Source organism: Talpa occidentalis, unplaced genomic scaffold (assembly GCF_014898055.3).
Source record: "Talpa occidentalis isolate TD23 unplaced genomic scaffold, MPIMG_talOcc4v2.1 talOcc4.5, whole genome shotgun sequence".
Lineage (NCBI taxonomy): Eukaryota > Metazoa > Chordata > Mammalia > Eulipotyphla > Talpidae > Talpa > Talpa occidentalis.
The window spans coordinates 24,620,524-24,642,639 of NW_023604861.1; the positions used below are offsets into that span (position 1 = coordinate 24,620,524).

The 22,116-nt window shown below is 40.5% G+C and overlaps 1 long non-coding RNA gene across 1 annotated transcript in view; it reads left to right on the forward strand.

Moving 5' to 3' along the window:
- The first annotated feature begins 11,788 nt into the window (after nt 1-11,788).
- LOC129146928 (uncharacterized) overlaps nt 11,789-22,116 on the forward strand; it is a 67,702-nt gene continuing 57,374 nt past the window's right edge. The window contains exon 1 of the long non-coding RNA XR_008554311.1: nt 11,789-11,862. This is a non-coding gene — a long non-coding RNA (uncharacterized LOC129146928). The remainder of the gene's footprint in view (nt 11,863-22,116) is intronic.

Consider the following 22,116-nt stretch of genomic DNA (forward strand, 5'->3'; position numbering starts at 1 on the left):
CGGGAGTTTTTTTTTTTTTTTTTTTTTTTCCTTCTATGGATAAAAAAGCCTCTGATATATTTCATCTGAACAACCTGTTTATTCCACGGACGACCCTTATCTAAGATCAGTCAGCTGGTTGATAGCAGAAGTTGGTGAATGTTCTGACTTCCCGATTTCTGGTGGTTTGTGTATGAAAACCATCCACAAAGTCAGCTGTTTAACTATTTCTTTAACAGTCTTCAAAAAATAAGGTTCCTTAACACAAGCTCCGAGTTTCACAATTATTAAAACAAATATATTCTTTCTACAGCTTAACCATTCTTCCTTGCATTGCTTTTTAAATTGCATTGATTTAATTATCCTCCTGTATTTATTTTAGTGAAAAGACTAACAGCAAAATAATTTATATCCTTCATTCTTCCTCAGCCTTCCATTATAGATGGTAGCTATAAAAGTCAGTTTTTATTCACTGGATTTTATTTTTAAGGATTGACTACGCTGTCTTCTCAGTTACATCTCATTTATGAGACCTCAAAGTCAACATACTATTTTAATGAATTCCTAATTAATGATGTGTGCAGTGAGTGGGTGCATCTCCTCCCCATATATTAGTCATCAAAAAAACCCACAAGCATTTATTTTCTGATTTCTTACTTTTCTTGTGGTCTACTGTGGTTCATAAACCAAGGGAGCCACCTGAAGTAAGTTCTATATGGATTTTGGCAGAAATTAATTTAAAATAAACTTCAGACACATTAAAACCATCAGCACATTTTAGTCATATTCTTTGCATATCTGATTCTGTGATCCATTTTCTCCTTGCTTCCAGGACAATTTTTAAGTGCAAATTTTCTTTTGAGTACAAGTTTAGCATTCGCATTGCTTATTCCCTTTTAGTGAGTGTGAGTTCAGATGTGAAAACAGTTTATTTGGGCATCCCTGGTGGCACAGGGGTTAAAGATAGTGCTATCAAGCTACTGCCAGCCACTGTAGCACGAGTTCAATCCCTGGCCAGGGAGGTGACCCACATGGCGCAGCAGACCTCTCCTGTCTTGCCCGCTGCTCCCCTCAGCAGTGTATTTCAGTCAATCCGCCTGTTCTGTTCCCCACTCTGTCTCTGGTGAATCCTCTCACCCCCTGCACCTCTGGCCTATACCCCAGATCTTGTACGCGTAAATAAATCTTAAAAAACAACAACAACAACAGTTTTTTACAGAAAAGCACAAAGCTTCACATGGGGCAAAATCTCACTTTCAAGGAACTGCTAGAGGAGAGGACAGTAAATGCTGGGCACCGATGCTGAGTTCGCTGGTGCTGTTTCTTGGAGCCTCCATGGTCTTCATGCACACATACAAGTACTAGTACTCCAAGGAGTGTTTCAAAACCAGAGTTTCAGAATCTAGTCTAATGATGATGCTGGCAGAGTGAAGATGCTGGGCTTGCCTCTTCCACATATTCACAACCAAATTACACCTAAACAATGATAATGACTCAGAAGAGATCAATGGATGACTGTTGCAGATTTCAAGAGCGACATCAAGAGCACCACAGAAAGGGTGCTGTTTGTAGCGATACAAGGGCAGCACAAGGCTTGAGAGGGAGAAACAGCTGCCATGCAGTCTCAGCTGTTGTTAACTCAAGGGCACATGCCCACATGCAGGGGCTATACTGGAGACGGGGTGATAGGTGAATGTGCAGGATAGAAGGTACAATAATAAAGATCTATTGGTGATGGAGGGTACAGAGTGGTGACTTGAGCTTATAACTCCCAAAATATTAGAACATTTGGAGCTTAAACTGGCAGGGAGAGTTAGAGTAGGTCACCTGTGTCTTTTCATAGGTGAGACGTATATACGCTGCCTGAGACTGTGACATGTGAAACACTTGCCTTACCCCAACCTGAGGCTAAAGCCAGATGGCTGAATGCTCTCATTAACCAGAGTTTAAAGCACCTGGATCTTAACAACAGCAGTAAATGGCCCAGGGTAAATCTCTGTAATGGAAAACTAAAGTGAACAATTCCCAGCTGTGGCCTTGTTTCACCTATAGTTGCCATCTATAGCTCTTGCTCAACCATAGCTTAGAAGCTGAGTTTGGCATGAGACTGTTCAAGATATTTCCACTAAGGTGGCCAGGGGACTGTCATACAACCTGGGTCACTGCAGCCCGGCAGGGAGCCTGAACCCTTGATGCTCATGGGGGGAACTTTTCCATGCCTACTGCCCGGTTCCTGCTATTTACCCCCTATTGGAACCAGGAGCCCAGCCATCTAAACAGGTGAAAAGGCATTGGTCTAGTGAAATAGTAATACCTAAATATCTGGTCAAAAGAATCTAGCATTATCATTAGCTTCTTGTAAACAGGGGATAAAGCAAATTATCAAGGCAAGGCAAGGAAACCCATAAAAAGTAAAAATGGGGCCTCCCTGGTGGCGCAAGGGGTTAAGACGCAAACTATGAAGTTGTCCAAAGCCTCTGCAGCAAGAGTTCGATTGCAGGCCGGCCACAGAGCTACCCACATGGTGCAGCAGACCTCTCCTGACTCGCCCACTGCTCCCCTCAGCACTGCATTTCAGTCTATCTGCCTGTTCTGTTCCCCACTCTGTCTCTGGTGAATACTCTCACACACCTGCCCCCACACACACCTCTGGCCTGTACCCCAGTTCTTGTATGCATAAATAAATAGATCTTTAAAAGAAAACAACTTCACAAAATGACTTAAAAATAAAGTGAAAATTAAGAGAGAGAATATATCATAATGTCGGAGAAAAACAAAACAAAAAAACCCTGACAGAAGTCTCAATCCAGAGTTGTGGAATACACCTGACGAGGAGTTTAAGGTAACAACTATAACCATGACTGCCTAATTGAAAAAGAAAAATGAATGATGATAGATAGGAACTCTAAAAAATGTGAAATTGTTATAAATATAGCTAATGGATCTAAAAAGACTATAACCAAATTTAAAGAAAATACAATAGAAGGCCTCCAAAGTGGAAAAATGCAAGACATGGAGAGAATTGGTAAGCTTGACTGGACAGTGGTGGTGAACACAAAAAGAGAACCAAGAGAAAAAAGAATTGACTTAGTCATGGCGTTGTTGGGATAACCTAAGTAGGAAAAATATGTAAATCATGGGGATTCTACTGGTTAGGAGAAGATATTCACACATTACACAACTAACAAGGGTTTAATATCTAAGCTACATAAAAAATATTCAATTTAACAGTAAAGAAATAATCCAATTAATGGGAAGGAAATCTAAACAATTTAGCAAAGAAGATATCCAGAAGGCCTATAGATATATGGGAAAAATGTTCATCCTTGCTTTTAATAAGGGAGATATAGGTCAAATTTACAGTGAGATAGCATCTCACACCTGTGAGAACCACACATATTAAAAAGTCTCCTGGTAAAAAGAGAATGCAGTGAAAGAGCAACACTATATTACATGGTTGATGGAATGTAAACTGGTGTAGACATTATGGAAAATGATCTGAATTTACCTTAAAAAATTTAAAATGGAAATACAGTATGGTCCAGAAATCCCACTCTTGGGCATCTATCTGAAGAAAACGAAACCATGACTCAAAAAATCCTGTGCTCTATAATGTTCATTGCAGCATTGTTTACAATAGCAGAAACAACCTAAGTGCTCATTGACAAAGAGCTGGATGAAGATGTGGTATGAGCACACAATGGAATACTATCGCGCAATAAGGAAAGAAGAAATGTTGCCATTTGCAGCAAACGGATAGAAGGAGTTTGAGGGAATTATGAGTAGTAAACAAATCCGAATGACAAAGATAAATAGGGACTTTCACAGAACAGACATTTCCACAAAGCAAAATACTTATAAAAACTAGTGCAGGCGTGCAGACCTCTCCTGCTGCCCGCGGCTCCCCTCAGCAGTGTACTTCGTCAGTCTGCCTGTTCTGTTCCCCACTCTGGCTCTGGTGAATTCTGTCACCCTCCCGCGCTTCTGACTGTACCCACTGCTTGTATGAATAAATAAATAAATCTTTTTTTTAAAAAAAAAGAAGTGTAGTAGGGGACAATAAAGAATTTGACCTAATTAAAAAAAAAAAAAAAACTAGTGCAGATTAATAAACTAAATGAGGCTCCTGAGGTTAAGAGGGAAGGAAGGGTCAAGGGTTATAAAGGATGGTCATGCAGGGGCGGGGGTGGGGGGGTGGGGGGGGAAATGAAGAGCTATCATTGAAATAGCAAAGCATATATTTGGGGCTATCATGAACAATAGAGGGAGAAAGAATGGTGGCTTTGCAAGATGGCAGGGAAAGATTATCTCAGTTTAGGGCCGACTGGGAAAACAAGTTCAAAAGGAAGTTAAATGACATTAACCAGCAGCAAGCACCCACCCTTTTCATGGTTCTTCAATCTGTAAGAAAAGTTCTTTTTCAGTATATAAAAATAAAAAATAAAAATAAAGCCAAAACAGAGTATAGATTTGAGGTGTTTTTTTTTTATCCCTTTTCTTTTTTTCTTTTTTTTTTTAAATAATAAATTTTATTTTTATATTCCCCCATACAATTGCAAATGCCCCATTCTGACCCCAATCCTTCCCTCCCGCCCCCCACGCCCCAAAAAGTGTCTCTGGTTCATAGTTTTTTGTTGATTTTGATTTTCACTTTCTTATATTCATTTTCCTGGTCCCTTATTTAAGTTTTCTAGATTCCTGCTATGAGTGAGACCATCCGGTATTTTTCTTTTTCTTTTTGGCTTATTTCGCTGAGCATGATCCCTTCCAGCGCCATCCATGTTGCTGCAAATTGCATGTGTTTATCTTTTTTGAATGCTGAGTAATATTCCATGGTGTATATGTACCACATCTTCTTGATCCAGTCATCTATTTTTGGGCATTTGGGTTGTTTCCAAAGCTTAGCTATTGTAAACAGTGCTGCTATAAACATAGGGGTGCAGGTGTTCTTTGGAATTGATGTTTCTGTGTCCTTTGGGTAAATACCTAGGAGTGGAATTGCTGGATCATATGGAAGCTCTATGTTTAGTAGGTCCAGAAATCTCCACACAGCTCTCCATAGTGGTTGGACCAGTTTGCACTCCCACCAACAGTGCAGGAGAGTTCCTTTTTCTCCACACCCTCGCCAACATTTGTTGTTGCTAGTTTTTTTAATATGTGCCATTCTCACTGGTGTGAGATGGTATCTCATGGTAGTTTTGATTTGCATTTCCCTGATGACAAGTGATGTTGAACATTTTTTCATATGTCTGTTGGCCATTTGCATTTCCTCTTCAGAGAAGTTTCTTTTTAGCTTTTAATAGCTATTTTAAAAACAATTTCAGGCTTGTGTGGGGTTACAATTCCTCAACACAGTTGTATTTTGCTTCCTCTAGGTCCAAATTTCTTCTTGTGGCTTCACATTCTTTAGAGGTTTTGCTGCTACGTGATATTAAAAACAGCATCAAATGGTAAACAATGCCAGCCTGTAACCTGGTTTAGTAATAAAGTATAGAGGGTTAGGGTGATGGTTATCACAGCATTCTTCTACAATCTAAGGTCCTAGGACTCTTTTTGCTATTACTGCTATCCTTCCGATGTTCCCTGAGTGTGGAGTGTGAGCACAATATAAACAGATGTAAATTTTGATTTACTTCTCACTTTCCATTAAATTAATTCAGAGTGTTAGATTTCACAACTGTTTACAATAAAAAATTAATACAACTTATTAATTATAATTCATACGGCATATCAATCAACATAATACTTGTGCTGATCTTTTGAGTGGCAAGATATACTGGATATCACTGTTTAATAAGCAGAGCACTGTTCAAACACAAAACACAAAGAAATCTTTGGTTCAAAAAATTTATTTTGCAAGAATGGATATCAATAAACACACTGAGGGGTCTGAGGTTAAGAGGAGGGGAGGGGGAAATGAAAAAGAGGTTACCAAGGATGGTGGTGGTAGGGGGTAGAATAGTTAAATTGAAAAAAAGAAAATAAGAAAAAAGGCTAAGTATACTAGGACTAAATAACACACTCATTTGCCAGGTAGATAAGATCTTTCTAGAAATACCTGGGATGATGGTACATGAAAGTGAAAGGTCATAAGAAGCACATGTAAATACTTGGCAAAGCCCTTTAAAAGAAGCAAAATATTAGTTCTTTTTTTTTTTGTCTTTACTGTCTAAGTATTCTGTATTACCCATGCTCTGCTTCAATAAAAGTTTCTGATTGAAAAGATATACAAAAGAATATATTCATTTTCCTAACACTATTTACATTTTTCCTTCTGGGAAGTTAGTGAAGCTTTTCCTACATTTTGTATATTATTGAACAGCTACTACTTGGAAATTTGTGTTTGTTCAATATTTACAGTTCATCATAACTTATGCCAAGACTGACTCTCTCTTTATGCATCTCCAGGGCAGTGTGCCCAGATAGGAAGTGGTGCTTGTTATAAAAAATACCCCTTAGGGAAATCTAATATATGCTTTCTTTGTAAATAATATCATCCCCTTCAAACCAGGTTCTTTTCTATTAGATAGATGAAATATACATGAGAAAATGCATGTGCATTCTTTTTTTGTAGCAACAATGGGCTAGGTTTTTTAATGTACAATATATCACAATCCTTAGCCTGCACAGAATGTTTATAAAGAGACAAGATGGATAAACCTATTATAGACACAGAAACGCATCATAAAAAAAAACCATGAAACACAATTTAGCATATTACCAGTTATATGTCACTATTTTTCATTGCTGCACTTTTTTTTTTTATACCTCATGGCTTTCTCAACCCTCATGCCTTATCAGTGTCTGGAGTAAATTAGATTAGATAGAGAAACTATTAATGTCTGGAGAATTGGGTAAATAGAGCAAAATATTTTTACCATCTGGATAAAAATAATCTTTCTGAATCAATTCATACTAGTGTTTTCAGATATTTTAAAACTTAAGAAGATTAATTATTAGGAAGTTCCCCCATAATTCCTATGCAGTTATAGGAATTAATTTCCAAGGAGCACAATATATGTTGATTTTCATTATACTCAAAAAAGAAATCCTTATTTTAAATAATTACGTTAAAACAAACTGAAAAAAGCAAAACCTGCCTCTGCACACCATGCAATTCTGAGAAGATACATTTGAAAATGAATTACTTCAAAAGTAGAAAGGGCTGCAGAGAGAAGAGTTGGGGCTATGTCTTAGGAAGGAGAAGTTTGCTGGACGATAGCATCTGGTAATAGCTGAAATGGGCAGGAGATGGTAGAAGGAGTGTGATGTGATACTAACACCTGTGTCCTTCCTCCAAATGTCAATGTACTTCTAGCTTTCCTGAAGCATTTAGCAGGTGTTCTGTCCCAAGATGCATGAATCAAAAACCTAATGAGTACAATCCATCTTGGCTACAAGTTAAGGATGAATAGAAAAGCACTTGGAGGTTGTGAAGTGACCACACACCCCATGACTGTCAGGGTTCCTCTCTTGTGTGAATGTTCAGGATATTGGGCTGAGACTGGACATGGATTTTCATCTGGGACAAATAAGGGACAAGCCTCTCCAATCAGAGTCAAGAGTGGATCTCACATAAAAGATAAAACGAGTCTTCTCCATCACCAGAAGGAGATGGGTCTTCAGATCAGACACCCTATCTGGAAAGCAAACATCAGTTAAATGAGAAAAGCCAGACTTTGGGGAATTTAGGAATCTGTGACTATGTCCCCAACACTAGGTAGGAAATCTTCTACCTTTAAAGATTATGGCTCCTTGGGTTCTAGAGTAAAAATAAATGGAGGGGCTTCTTGGTGGCACAAAGGGTTAAGCACAGCACTGTGAAGCTGTCCGCAGCCTCTGCAGCTCGAGTTCGATCCCCGGCCAGTCAGGGAGCAACACACATGGCACAGCAGACCTCTCCTGTCTCACCTGCTGCTCCCCTCAGCAGTGTATTTCAGTCAATCTGCCTGTTCTGTTCCCCACTCTGCCTCTGGTGAATCCTCTCACCCCCCTGTACCTCTGGCCTGTGCCCCAGTTCTTGTATGCATAAATAAATAAATTTAAAAAAAAAATTAAAAAAATAAATGAGGATCCTCCTAGGTTGTTGACTTAATTATGCCTTTGTGCATTGTACAAGCAGGTGATGAATATTCAAAAATAGTTCTCAGGGTTTCTCTCTTTTTCTCTCTCTCTCTCTCTCTCACACACACACACACACACACACACACAGATACACACACACAGACACACAGACACACAGGCCTGCATGTGTATGCAAGAAAATATTATCCATTTTTGCATTTTCCAATTTACTCTGTTCCTCACCCCATCACCACAATAGAACACATCTCATAATAAACAGCAAGTCCGTTATCAGCAGAGATAACAATGCTGCGACATTTACCACCAATTTGGCCTCAGAGGTCTTTCTTATCTTTTTTCTTGTGAACTGTCAGAATCTCATTACAGAGAACACTTGTCCTTGAACATTGAGAATATTTCCAGATAAATCTGCACCTGAATATCATTGTACTCTAAGTGTCTCCAGGATTAACCTCGTATCCCATGTCAGTCCATGAGATGAATTTCAAACTTACATTTATCTCACAAGCCAAATAGGCAAAATGTGAAGGCAAACACCCTAAGAAAAGAGGGAATGCAGCTTATCATGGTTAAAGATAAGCACAGGCACTGTGGAAACTAGTTGTTTTAGTGCCAGATCTGAAGGAAGGTAGAGAAACCAAGTCAGGTGTTCCTGCTTAAGCAGCCGACCAGCAGAGCACCTCCAATTACATGAAACACCCTCCCCCACCCTCAGCTGCTCCAGAGTGTGGAAGGGTGCAAGCCACCGTGCCAATGGAACCAGAATCGCACAGGAGATCCAAGCAAGATGTCCTTTTTCTTCCTGGGGTCTCAAGCATAAGGGAGAGGCAGAACAGCTCACAGCTTAGAGGCAGATCCAGTGGAACAAGTTCCAGCATCTATAGTCAGCCCCTCTGTGTTTCTTTTGTTTTCATTCCTTAGGCAATGGTTTGTTTTTAACCACGCCTGAAATCAGGATTAAATGCCAAGTAAACTGTATTCAGGGCCTTAGATGCCATTATAGGTGCCTACTTTATTTCATTTTCTGAAAAGTCTGAGGTTAAATACTGTTGTGGGTGGAATTCTGTCTCTTCTCCCCAAAAAGGGATATGGTATCCTACCTCCCAGTACCTCAGCGTGTGACCTTATGTAGAAACAGGGTTTTTACAGAGGCAATCAAGTAAAAATGAGATTATTAGGGTGGACCCTAATTCAATAGGACTGATGTATTTATAAAAAGGAGAAAGTTGGACACAGAAACAGGTACACAGACATGCAATGCTGTAGCGGTGGGATGGAACGGAGCAGGATCTCTATGACCGAGCAGATGGACGGGTAAAGGAGAGAATCCTGGAGCCCTAGGTGGCTTTTGCAGGCTATTATTGGGATTTCCAGGTACACAGCAGGCAGGGGTGCGGGGGGCGGGGGTGGGGAGGGGGGCCCGGGAGGCTGGTAGGCCTCCCAGCCCCCAGCAAATCTTCACTCTCTCTGGGCTCTCCGGCCTTCTCTCGTGGTCTGTTCTTCCCTGGTGAGGATCCTGTTCTCTTGTTCGTTCTGCTCTCCTAGAGTCCTCATGAGCCGCCCTTATAAGCCCAGCCTTAGCCCAGGTGTACCCACTTACAAATGTCTATACCCTATTCCAGGTGCCCGCCATCAGGCAAGCATTTAGGACTGCAGATCCATCATCAATCCTAATGGCGGGAGGGCAGAAAAGCCTGATACTATTTTTTTTTTAACCTATGAAGAGACATAGGGAGAGGGGAGAACTGTCTACAAACGAAGGAGAGAGAGCTCATGTCCTCTGGCCCCCAGAGAGAACTTGTCCTACAGACACCTTTATTTGGGGCTTTAAGCCCACATTTTTCTTGAATAGGCAGATTCTGAAGAGTCCTGGATTTATCTTGTGCTACTCCCCTTTTCTAGTTAAGTATATTCAGTATTGTAAGGGGCAAGAATAGACACGGTGCAGGTTTCCTGATCCCATGCAGACCAGTTAAAGGAGGAGTCAGAGTCCTCAGTGGCTTTTTGCAGGTCTTTTATTGGGGTTCACCAGGCATATGGCAGGCAGGGGTGCTGGGGGGCCGGGAGGCTGGCAGGCCTCCCAGCCCCCAGCAAATCCTCACTGTATCTGGGCTCTCTGGTGATCTCGGCTTTTCTCTTTGGCTTCTGCTGCTGCTTTCTTGGCTTTTGGTGTCCCTGTGACGCCGCCCTTAAAAAGCACAGTCTTAGCGCAGGTGTACCCACTTCAGGAGGCCGCCATCAGGCATGCATTCAGGATCACAGGGTTCCCTCATCTATCCTGATGGTGGGAGGGCAGAAAAGCCTGATACCTTTCACCTTACCCTACAAGTATACTATTTCATTCCTCAGCACATAAGTCTTCTGCCTAAAAGAGGGTTAAAAATCTTTCATCTGGGGATTCTTTAGTTTTAAATTAAACAGTGATTTCAGTATGCCCAGTATAGACTAGGAACTCAATAAATATTAATTCTGTTGTCATTCTGTTCCACTTTCCCCATAGACTAAATTTAATAAGTACTCAAAATATACACACCTCTCTGTGATTCAAACTCCTCATCTATAAATGAAAAGAATAGTACAACTTATTTCAGCTTTGTAGGGGGCTTGTATGGATGTGATGAGTAATTATATATAAAGCATGGATCACTGAGCCAGGCACATTGGAACACCCATTAACACTTTTTCTAGTATTGCTACAGAAAATTATTAGCTCCCAGTGGAAGAACAAGCACCATTTTACAACACAACCAATTATCTGAGGCTAAAAATGCCAACAGGCAAAAGCTAACTAAATAAATCAATGATTACTTCTCTCTAGATGGTTTTAACTTTTACCTATTCATTCAGCTAACCTTTATTTTCCTGTGTGGGGAACTAAACCCAGAGCATGAAGCCTATGCAAGATAAAAGAGATAGCCAATATCCCCCTCACGGTTCTCCCAAGTCCCCACTGTGCCATTTCACCTTACAAATAAGAAAAGTCCCTAGTGTAATGGATGTGGGAAACCAGGAGTTGGTCCTGATTTCTATGGAAGTAGATTGTGCTGATGGTCAAAACTTCTCCATTTGAAACTAAGTTGGCTCCAGAGATCAAGACTCAATGGAATTTAATACGTCCTATAAATCTAAGCACCAGCACCCAAAGCAAGAGCCTCAAAATTAGATCTCAAGTTAGATTTCAGGGAAGTCTCTTAGAAAGTAGATACATGTAAACATCATCTGTCAAGTGTCAAAAACTTGCAGGGAAAATACTTTTCTTCTTGATTCAATTCCACTAAATGGTGTGGTTCAGAAATGTCCACATGATTATACTGATTTCCAAAATAAAAACGAAATGGGAAAGATAAAAAATATGCAATCTTCAATACAGAAATCAGCTGAAAAAGCTTCAACAGCTTTCATCTCAGGTATAGCTACATATGCAGAGGTACATGGCTTTAAAGAAATATACTAAACAAAACAGAGATAAGCCTGTTTGTGTTTGTTTCAAATAATCTAAATGCTAACCAGGATTATTAGCTAATCAACTCAATTCTCCTTCTTTATATTTATATTTAGCTTCTATTTGGGCAAATATCAAGTAGGAAGTCTTTTCCTAAGTAAAGGATGTTGCCGTACAATCATGAATGAACATCATTGCCAAGGGATGAAAATCCCTCATGGGCCGTGATATTTAGGTTGTTCTATCACCATGGGGACGTCAGAACTGAGAACAGTGGGCATCTTGTAAGATTCTCACGTGAGGAAATGAGCTTTGCCAACGCCTCTGCAAAGGAAAACATTTAGCTACTTGCACAGGTCAGTCGTGGACACAACAGAGTTTTATTCTTTTTTTAAGTGTAAAGGCAGCTTCTGTGTTTGAGATCTTCCATACATCACACAGTAACCTCAACATAAACTCTGCTTCCTCATGGAAACTTCTCCTCAGGTTACAAAGTACACGAAAACAAGAGGGAGGGAGCCAGGGGGGAAATTCCACTCTATAGTTGGTTCACTTGTATAATTTCAACAACAGTGACATTGATCAGATTTACTTCTATGGGAAAGTTACAGGAGATGGAATTATTGCTCAGTGGCATAAGCTGACTTCCACATCTCTATTTCGGGAATAAATACTCTTTAAGAAATACTTGAGGTGAATGATTAACACACATGAGTTGCCAAACAAGACAGATTTGCAGACCTGGGCAGTGGAACTTCCCATCCCTTGGTTCAGGATAAAGGGGGCAGCAGTCACCTCCAAGTCCCAAAATGTATACTTCCCCCCACAGAGGTTAAGAGTGGGTTCTTCAGGTTGACCTGAGGTTTCTATTTGTAAGCTCAAGAGAACAAATGCTTTACCATTTGTCTGGGTTTGTCTCTGATTTTGATTTTTTAAAATATTTATTTATTTATACAAGAACTGGGGTACAGGCCAGAGGTGTGGGGGAGGGGGACGGTGAGAGGATTCACCAGAGACAGAGCGGGGAGTAGAACAGGGAGACTGATGAAATACACTGCTGATGGGCCTCCCCGGTGGCGCAGCGGTTGAGCGCTGGGTTGCGAAGCTGCCCGCGGCCTCTGCAGCGCCAGTTCGATCCCCGGCTGCTCCCCGGCCACCAGAGTAGGGTCCCACATGGCGCGCAGACCTCTCCTGCCGCCTGCTGCTCCCCTCAGCAGTGTACTTCGGTCCTTCTGCCTGCTCTGCTCCCCGCTCTGGCTCTGGTGAATTCTCTCACCCTCCCGTGCTTCTGACTGTACCCAGTGCATGTATAAACAAAACAAACAAATAAATAAATAAATAAAACATGCCTCTATAAAAAAAAAAAAAAAAGAAATACACTGCCGAGGGGAGCAGCGGGTGCTACGGGAGAGGTCTGCCATGTGGGACCCTCCCCGACCAGCCAGGATTGAACCGGTGCTGCAGAGGCTGTGAACAGCTTCACAGCACAGCGCTCAACCGCCTGTGCCACCAGGGGAGGCCCTCTGATTTTGATTTTTAAAAGAGCAATTTTATTCCAGCTGTGAGATCATTTGCTAGTACCAACGTGGGGGCAGGTTGAAAAGAAACATTGAAAGATTATAACCTTATATAGCTTTACTATATGGACTGGGTAGAAAATATTTTTTTTTGACTTTAACAAAATTTTGTTCTGCAAGAGAATGTAAGTTAAAAGCAACATGAGAACAACTAAGCTGAGACCAAAAAAATAAATGTAATTAGAAACGATGTCAATTTAAAAGCAATATTCCAAATGAAACTGAGTCAATCTATAGGATTCCCTTAGACTTAATGTGTAACCATAGAGAGCAAGGCTTCTTGTTGCAGGCTTTGAGGGCAGGCAGCTTGATTTGGAGACTTGGGTCTTTTCCTTTTGATGTGTGATCTTTTGTAGGAGTTCAACTATCAGGTCATCAGTTTCTTCATCTATAAATTGTAAACAACAAAAGCACCTCCCACCTGAGATTGAGAATACTAAATGAGTCGATAATGGTAAGGGTGTTAGGACAGTGCCTGGTATATAGTAGTTGCTAAATATATATTAGCTATCAAAAATAAAGGAAACAGGTCTATTGAGAATGTTGTTGAATGCCTAATAAAAATGTGAAACATCACAAACCCTGAGACAATATCTACACCTAAACAGTGATGTTGTGTGCATTTAGGATTTGGCATATCTGGGCTTGTTAGCTGGGTGAAAAGGGTAAACACTCTAGGTTTGAGTGAAAGACTGAAGGGAATTCTATGAATAGACTCATTCTAAGTGACAGAAAAATGACTGAAGGCTATGAGGCTGATGCAGAGAAGGAGAAGATATCAGGAGAACTATACCATGTCTGCCACTCAGATATTTGGCCTACCTCTAAAATAATTCTTTTTTTTTTTTTTTAAGATTTATTCATTTATGCATGCAAGTGCTGGGGTATAGGCCAGAGATGCGGGAGGTGAGAGGACTCACCAGAGACAGTGGGGAACAGAACAGGCAGATTGACTTGAAGTACACTGCTGAGTGGAGCAGCAGGGGAGTCAGGAGAGGTCTGCTGCGCCATGTGGGTAGCTCCCTAGCCAGGGATCAAACTCATGCTGCAGTGGCTGCGGACAGCTTCACAGGTTATGACTTAACCCCTTGCGCCACCAGGGAGGCCCACATTATTAAGTTTTTTTTTTTTTTTTATTTTAATAAAGAGGCAAGTATTTTATTTATTTATTTATTTGTTTATTTGTTTATACAAGCACTGGGTACAGTCAGAAGCGCAGGAGGGTGAGAGAATTCACCAGAGCCAGAGCGGGGAGCAGAGCAGGCAGAAGGACTGAAGTACACTGCTGAGGGGAGCAGCGGAATTCACCAGAGCCAGAGCGGGGAGCAGAGCAGGCAGAAGGACCAAAGTACACTGCTGAGGGGAGCAGCGGGCGGCAGGAGAGGTCTGCGCGCCATGTGGAATCCTCCTCTGGTGGCCAGGGAGCAGCCGGGGATCGAACTGGCGCTGCAGAGGCCGCAGGCAGCTTCGCAACCCAGAGCTCAACCGCTGCGCCACCAGGGAGGCCCATTATTAAGTTTTTTAGCCAATACAATTATAAAAATGAACAAAACTTTAATAACCAATGCTTTATAGCATAATAATATTGAGAGCATGACAAAAAAATAATTCAGTGGTCAAGAGAATCATAAATAAATGTTGGAGCTTATTTTAGCCAGACCCAAAATGGAGAAAAGGCTATTCAAATAGCTTAAAAGGAACATAAATTGCATATAATAAATGTTATTCAAAGACAATGAGAACTAGGAGACCATTCAAATAAGCACTGATGTTTTACAATTTTTTTTTAAAAAAATTTTACATAATTTATTTATTTGTATATATTTTACATCATTGTTCATTTTTGTATAATGTTTGCTTTCTCCTCTCAGGTGTAGAATTCCCACCACTAAGTCACCGTGAACCATCACCACGGTCCCTTGTGCTCTTCTCTCCCCTGTTATAATCCCTCTCTCTCCCCCTCCTCTGCAGAATGTCTCTGATTTATAGCTGCTTGTTAATTTTGTTTATTTTAAATTTATTGTTATTTTCCCCGTGATCCCTTATTTGCTTCCCCTATATTCCTCCTGTAAATGAAACAATCTTTAAAATTCTTTCACATTTAACCCTGAAGAAATTAGTGACAGGACCAAACTTGTTCTTTAACCAGTCAAGCAAGTAAAATATATGATCGATACCGTAAAAAGAAAATCTAACCCCAGCAATTTTGGCCTTGAGAATAATGGTGCATCTTTGATGACAGGCAGGCCATCTCTTTGATCACTGGCTTAACACTTCCCAAAGTCTAATTTAGCACTTTCTGAGATCCTGTCAACCTGAGTAATTAACCTATTTGTCTAGTCACCCCTTCTTTCCAGATTCAGAATGGACTGAAAGGAATGAGTGTCTCAAGAAAAACTCTTGGTGGGCGTTTCCAATGATAGAGCTTCCCCTTTGCCTCCTGGGAGTGTAATGTAGTTTGGACCCTCTCCTGGCTTTGTACTTTCAATTTACTGCCAAAACAATGCGGCACACATGTAAAATGGAATACCCTTACATTCACAGGAGCCTTGTTCAGTGAGATTTGGTAAGAGGTGCAGCTTTCCTACCTGCCCACCTCACTCACCAGAAGCCTGGAAATATTGATAGGATGCATCTTATCTGTTCAGGTTTTTACCTTTTTTTAAAAATTTTTTTATGCATACAAGAACTGGGGTACAGGCCAGAGGTGTGGGAGGTGAGAAGATTCACCAGAGAGAGAGTGGGGAGCAGAACAGACAGACTGACTGAAATACACTGCTGAGGGGAGCAGTGGGCAAAACAGGAGAGGTCTGCTGTGCCATGTGGGTAGCTCCCTGGCTGGGGATCGAACTTGTGCTGCAGTGGCTGCGGATGGCTTCATAGGTTGTGTCTTAACCCTTTTCCCCACCAGGGAGGCCCAGGTTCTTACTTTTATAATAGTGGATAATTGACTTTCGATCAGAACCTTAGAAATTGAGCAAGATTGGTAGTTTGACTGAATAAACATCTCCAACAGCATCAACTCGATGGTATACTAGTGGTTAACCTAAGTGTTATTGCATTTAAACCACATTACAAATTACATCTAGGGCCGTCCTTGTTTTATCCCTCTCTGCCTTTAAGAGGAATAGGTATCACATGTCCTGAAACAGAGCCAACTAAGGGAAAATACTTTGATCTACTCCTATTCCGACCCTTTTTGTTTTTAGCCACCCTGGTTTATGACATGTGTTAATCATCTTCTGGAGGCTATATTGTTTAATTTTCCATACTGACCCTTTATCAGGACTTCCCTACTAATGGCAGAGCAGTATCAGGCTCTTTGACAGCAAATAATCAAGGTTCAACCTTCAGATTCTCTACTCACTAGCCATGTGAAACCTAAAAAAAAAAATATCTCTGCACCTCAGTTTCCTTCTCTGTCAAATGGGGATAATAATATCAGCTGTATAGATTTATTGTGAGGAGCAAATGACTTAGTATTCGTAAGAGATTATAACAGAGCCTAGTAGAATGTGAGCAATTCATCAGTTTTAGCTATTTATTTACCAAGCTGTGAACCACAGAATAAAACTTATGGGTAAGCAGAGTTCTGGACAGTGCAGGCCCATTGTAGGTAAGGAAAAATGTCAGGCTTTTCTGCCCTCCCGCCATCAGGATAGATGATGGATCCTTGTGGTCCTGAATGCATGCCTGATGGCGGGCACCTGGAGTAGGGTGTGGGCATAGGTAGATGGGATTCACCTGGGCTAAGACTGGGCTTTTAAGGGCGGCGTCATGGGGATGGCAGGAGAAGCTGAAAGAGAAGCCTAGAGAGAAGCAAAGAAGCAGAAGCAGAGATCACCGGAGAGCCCAGATAGAGTGAGGACTTGCTGGGGGCTGGGAGGCCTGCCAGCATCCCAGCCCCCCAGCACCCTTGCCTGCTGTGTACCAGGTAAACCCCAATAAAAGACCTGCAAAAACCACTGAGGACTCTGACTCCTCCTTTACTCGGTCTGCATGGGATCCTAGAAAACCTGCACGGTATCCATTCCTGCCCTCTACACCCATGGAGGATACAATGTAAAGGAAAAAGGGGGAGTAGGGATAAAGGGGTGAAATAGAACCCAAAGTCTGTGCAACTTCTTGTCTGTGAAGAAATTCAGCTGTGGGTGGAAAGATGTTTCTGACCTGTTCTACTTCAACAGAGAAGAGCAACAGCAGGAGAGGATCTATTTAGGCCCTTAGTGCCTACAACAGAGTTGAATACAGAATAGATGCTCCGTAGATGTTTCCCAAACAGAAGTTGATGATATTATGGTTGGGACCTTGGTCACTGGAATGATTATCCTTTGCTCGGGCCTCCCTATAATTTCTTCCTACAAACCAGAGAATATCAGACTCAATAGATAAGCTCAAATAGAAAGTTTGGACATACTTTCTGACTGTCTTGAAGCAGCAGGAGCCTGTGGGTTATGCTTGGAGTCGTAATTGCAACAAGTTGACCAAACGTGAATGTCACAAGAAGCAATCAACACAGGACCCAGCTTGAGAGGCTGTTGACATTCTGTGTAATTACTGCAAGTGCACCCTGGGTAGTTCACGTTATTGTAAACTGCATTTCCAACACTGTGTGGCATTAAATTAAAAAAAAAAAAAAAAGCAATGAAGTTATAGCCATTAGCAAAGCTGAATTGGAACTCCTAGAAAATGTCAAGGAGATCTTAATTGTACTTTATATAATGGTCTCCTAGGCTAATAAGATATGATCTAAAACCATTAGGTATGAGAAGGTAAACATTTTAAGAGCACTTTTTTTGCCCAAAGGCTCTTCATCTCTATTTGACAACTCTCGCGCAGCCTTGAGGTAAAGTGTTGCAGTGTTCTGAAATAACAGATATTGTTTGTGACAGAGCTAGGAGGCCCTGTGCATGGGAGAGTATTCGAGCACGACGTGTAAGAGGCAAGGGTGCCTATAAATTTGATTTTTAAGTCGCACATCACCCTTTCCCACCTCCTGCCCTGGCAGGGAGGGTAGGCAGGTATGCTTTAAGAGTTACTCCCCAGTCACGTAGCATGCAATTCCAAAATGCTGGGAAACACCCATTATTCTGACAAGCTTCAGAACACATAAATCTCTTTAACCTTATAAATGACTGAGATCCATTCTCTCAAGGTCAGAATCTCACCCACGAAGAGTCATATATTCATGTCTTGTTTTTTCTAATGACTTTCTGCTAAGACAGCAGCAGATTTTTGAATCCCCATAGTTACGGGAGGCTTTACAGAGTCCCTGCTCACAATTATTGATGGAGTCACCAGCAATCCAATATGTAGATCATGCTAGTCTGTCCCAGGAACTTCAAAGTCTTGTCTTCTATTTCTGGCCAAAGGAGTACACTTTTTTTCTTATTTCTAATAGCATTAATAACAAGATAACATGAAAAAATACTATCTACTCCTCAATAAGTGAGAAATTCCCTTCTACCTTCTTCAGCACTCAACAAGACTCACACTGACTTCCCCCAAAGAGGTAACTATACGAAAAAAATTAAAAGTTAACAAACTTCAATTTTACAAGTGTGTTCGATTAACATTCACTAAGAGAAAATACATTTACCAAGGCAGAACTTTTACCTAAGAAACGGCAAGTGGCTACAATTTGCAATTTGGTTCTGTTTGTAAACACAGCTTCAAAATCATTGTTCAGACATGTGGACTTTGGTTCCAGTTTGTCTCAATCTTGTGTGTATTCTGGCAAGCAACCTAATGCTTTTTATACCTTTGTTTCTCTATTTATACAGGGGAGAACATTACCACTGAATGAAATTTGTATAGTGCTTTAGGACACCTGCACAAATTGTGCTGTTTCGAACAGATATTAAGACAGTATTTGTTTAATTCACTGAAAAATTGGAATAATACTTTCCTTAATGCTGGTTGGGTAGTGTTTACTAAAGTGTGTTTGTTTCATTAAACATTAGCTCCTCGGGATTAGATGTCACATGAAAGGGCTTACTTTTGTCAAATAAATTTATGAAATCCTAAGGTAAACAAAATTAAACAAAGCCCTTGCTATGGACTTCTCAGAGCCTTTACTATGCTAATGAGCATTGTGAATCTTCTAGTTGGGTATGGTATGTGGTGTTTCCCAAACTTATTTAATAATAGCATTTTGGGGAGAACATTTCTTTTGGGGTCAGAGGAAAGCTTTTGTGAAATGCTTGGCAGAAGAATAAACACTTAATAAGCATAGTCCAAAAATCTTAAAGGAAAATCACAGTGTTGACAAACATCTCTGTTCTTTTAATATCATAATAGAAGTTGCCTTAGCTGACCTAACTTAACTCACAGAGCAGCTTTTCATCACTCTGTACAACATACTTGTTGAGTCACACTGAACTCCTGGTTTTGTAGTTTAAAAAACAATGGAATGCCAGCATTTTTATTAATTTCTATCTCATATGAATGCCTCTGCTAGACTGAATCCTTGGCATGGGGGCTAAATTTTAGTATACACGTGGACTTCCACTCCTACCAGTTAATTAAATATTGAACAGGGTAAGTTGCAATTGTCCCAAGACATTTTATGACAGTTGTGCTTATTCTTGTGACTACATAATTTAATTAGATTTTATGTAAACCCATAGAATATAAATATGAATGTGAAAAGAAAGTTGTTGACTCTATGAGAGCTAGATTGATTATTCTATCAGTATACTTCATGGTGAAATTTAAAAATTGCTGTAAAATGAGGTATGGGTGAGATAGTCTAAGATTGTTGGAGGGGGCGGGGAGGTTCTTAAAATTCTACAATTCTGCATTTTAAATGATTTTAATTCTCACTCTACACCAAAGAAACTGGAACTGGAAATTCAGGATGATATGTCATGGGTGTGGTTTATGGGAAGAAAAAAATCAGAATTCCTATCAGGGGACCCTTTCAAAGAAATGACTTTGATCTTATGCAAAATTTGGAGACTATACAGGAATTATATCTACTCTTTTTTTTTTTTTAAAGATTTATCTTATTTTTATATAAGAGCTGGGGTACAGGCCAGAGGCGCGGGAGGGTGAGAGGATTCACCAGAGACAGAGCAGGGAGTAGAACAGGCAGACTGAAGAAATACACTGCTGAGGGGAATAGCGGGATGACAGGAGAGGTCTGCGCATCATGTGGGATTCTCGCTGGCCTGGCTGGGATTGAACCCGCACTGCCGAGGCCGCGGACAGCTTCACAGCACGGCACTCAACCTGCTGCGCCACCAGGGAGGCCCATATCTACATTTTAATACCTTGTATGATTTTGACACTGGCCAGTCAGAACAAATACCTGTCCCATTAGGAAGGATATTCAGACCTCAATTGTACAGCAGTACCAGTGCATGCAAGCTGAATGTCAGTTCTGCCTATAAAATTTTTAGGTTAAAATATAACATCTTGATATAACATCTTTTTTTTTTTTTTTTTTTTTTTTTTTTTTTTTTTTAAATATTAAATTTATTTTTATATTCCCCCATACAATTCGCCCAATACAATTTGCTAACCAATATCTGACCTTCCCCATATCCTTTCCCCCCGCCCCCCAAAAAAGTGTCTCTGGTTCATAGTTTTTTGTTGACTTTGATTTTTCACTTTCTTATATCATTTTCCTGGTCCCTTATTTAAGTTTTCTAGATTCCTGCTATGAGTGAGACCATCCGGTATTTTTCTTTTTCTTTTTGGCTTATTTCACTGAGCATGATCCCTTCCAGTGCCATCCATGTTGCTGCAAATTGCATGTGTTTATCTTTTTTGAATGCTGAGTAATATTCCATGGTATATATGTACCACATCTTCTTGATCCAGTCATCTATTTTTGGGCATTTGGGCTGTTTCCAAAGCTTAGCTATTGTAAACAGTGCTGCTATAAACATAGGAGTGCAGGTGCTCTTTGGAGTTGATGTTTCTGTGTCCTTTGGGTAAAATACCTAGGAGTGGGAATTGCTGGATCATATGGAAGCTCTATGTTTAGTAGGTCCAGAAATCTCCACACAGCTCTCCATAGTGGTTGGACCAGTTTGCACTCCCACCAAGTGCACAAGAGTTCCCTTTTTCTCCACATCCTCGCCAACATTTGTTGTTGCTAGTTTTTTTAATATGTGCCATTCTCACTGGTGTGAGATGGTATCTCATGGTAGTTTTGATTTGCATTTCCCTGATTACAAGTGATGTTGAACATTTTTTCATATGTCTGTTGGCCATTTGCATTTCCTCTTCAGAGAAGTTTCTTTTTAGCTCTTCTGCCCATTTTTTGACTGGATTATTTTCTTTGTTGTTGCTGAGTCTCATCAGCTCTTTGCAGATTTTTGTGATCAGTCCTTTAATCATTAGTGTTGGGTGCAAAAATGTTCTCCAGTTGGTGGGTTTCTCTTGTTTTTGTTATTGTCTCTTGCTGTGCAGAAGCTCTTTAATTTGATGTAGTCCCAGCTGTTTATCTTTCTCTTCACTATCACTGCTTTGGGTGATGTGTCTGTAAAGATGTCTTTGATGTGCAAATCCCGTAATGTTTCGCCTATATTTCCTTCTATGTATTTTATGGTTTCAGGTCTTATGTCTAGTTCTTTAATCCATTTTGAGTTGATTTTTGTGTATGGTGTGAGGTAGTGGTCAAGCTTCATTCTTTTGCATGTAGCGACCCAGTTTTCCCAGCACCATTTATTGAACAAACTTTCTTTGCTCCAATGCATAGTCTTCGCTCCTTTGTCAAAGATTAGTTGACCATAAATCTGTGGGTTTATTTCTGGATTTTCTATTCGATTCCATTGGTCTGTATGTCTGTTCTTGTTCCAATACCATGCAGTTTTGATGATTATGCTTTGTAGTATAGTTTGAAGTCTGGAGTGTGATGCCTCCATTTCCTTCTTTTTTTTTTCAGTAGAGCTTTGGCTATTCGGGTTTTTGGTGATTCCATATGAATTTCATCAATAATTGTTCTATTTCTTTGAAGAATGCCATTGAGATTTTGATTGGAATAGCATTGAATCTGTATATTGCTTTTGGTAGGATGGCCAT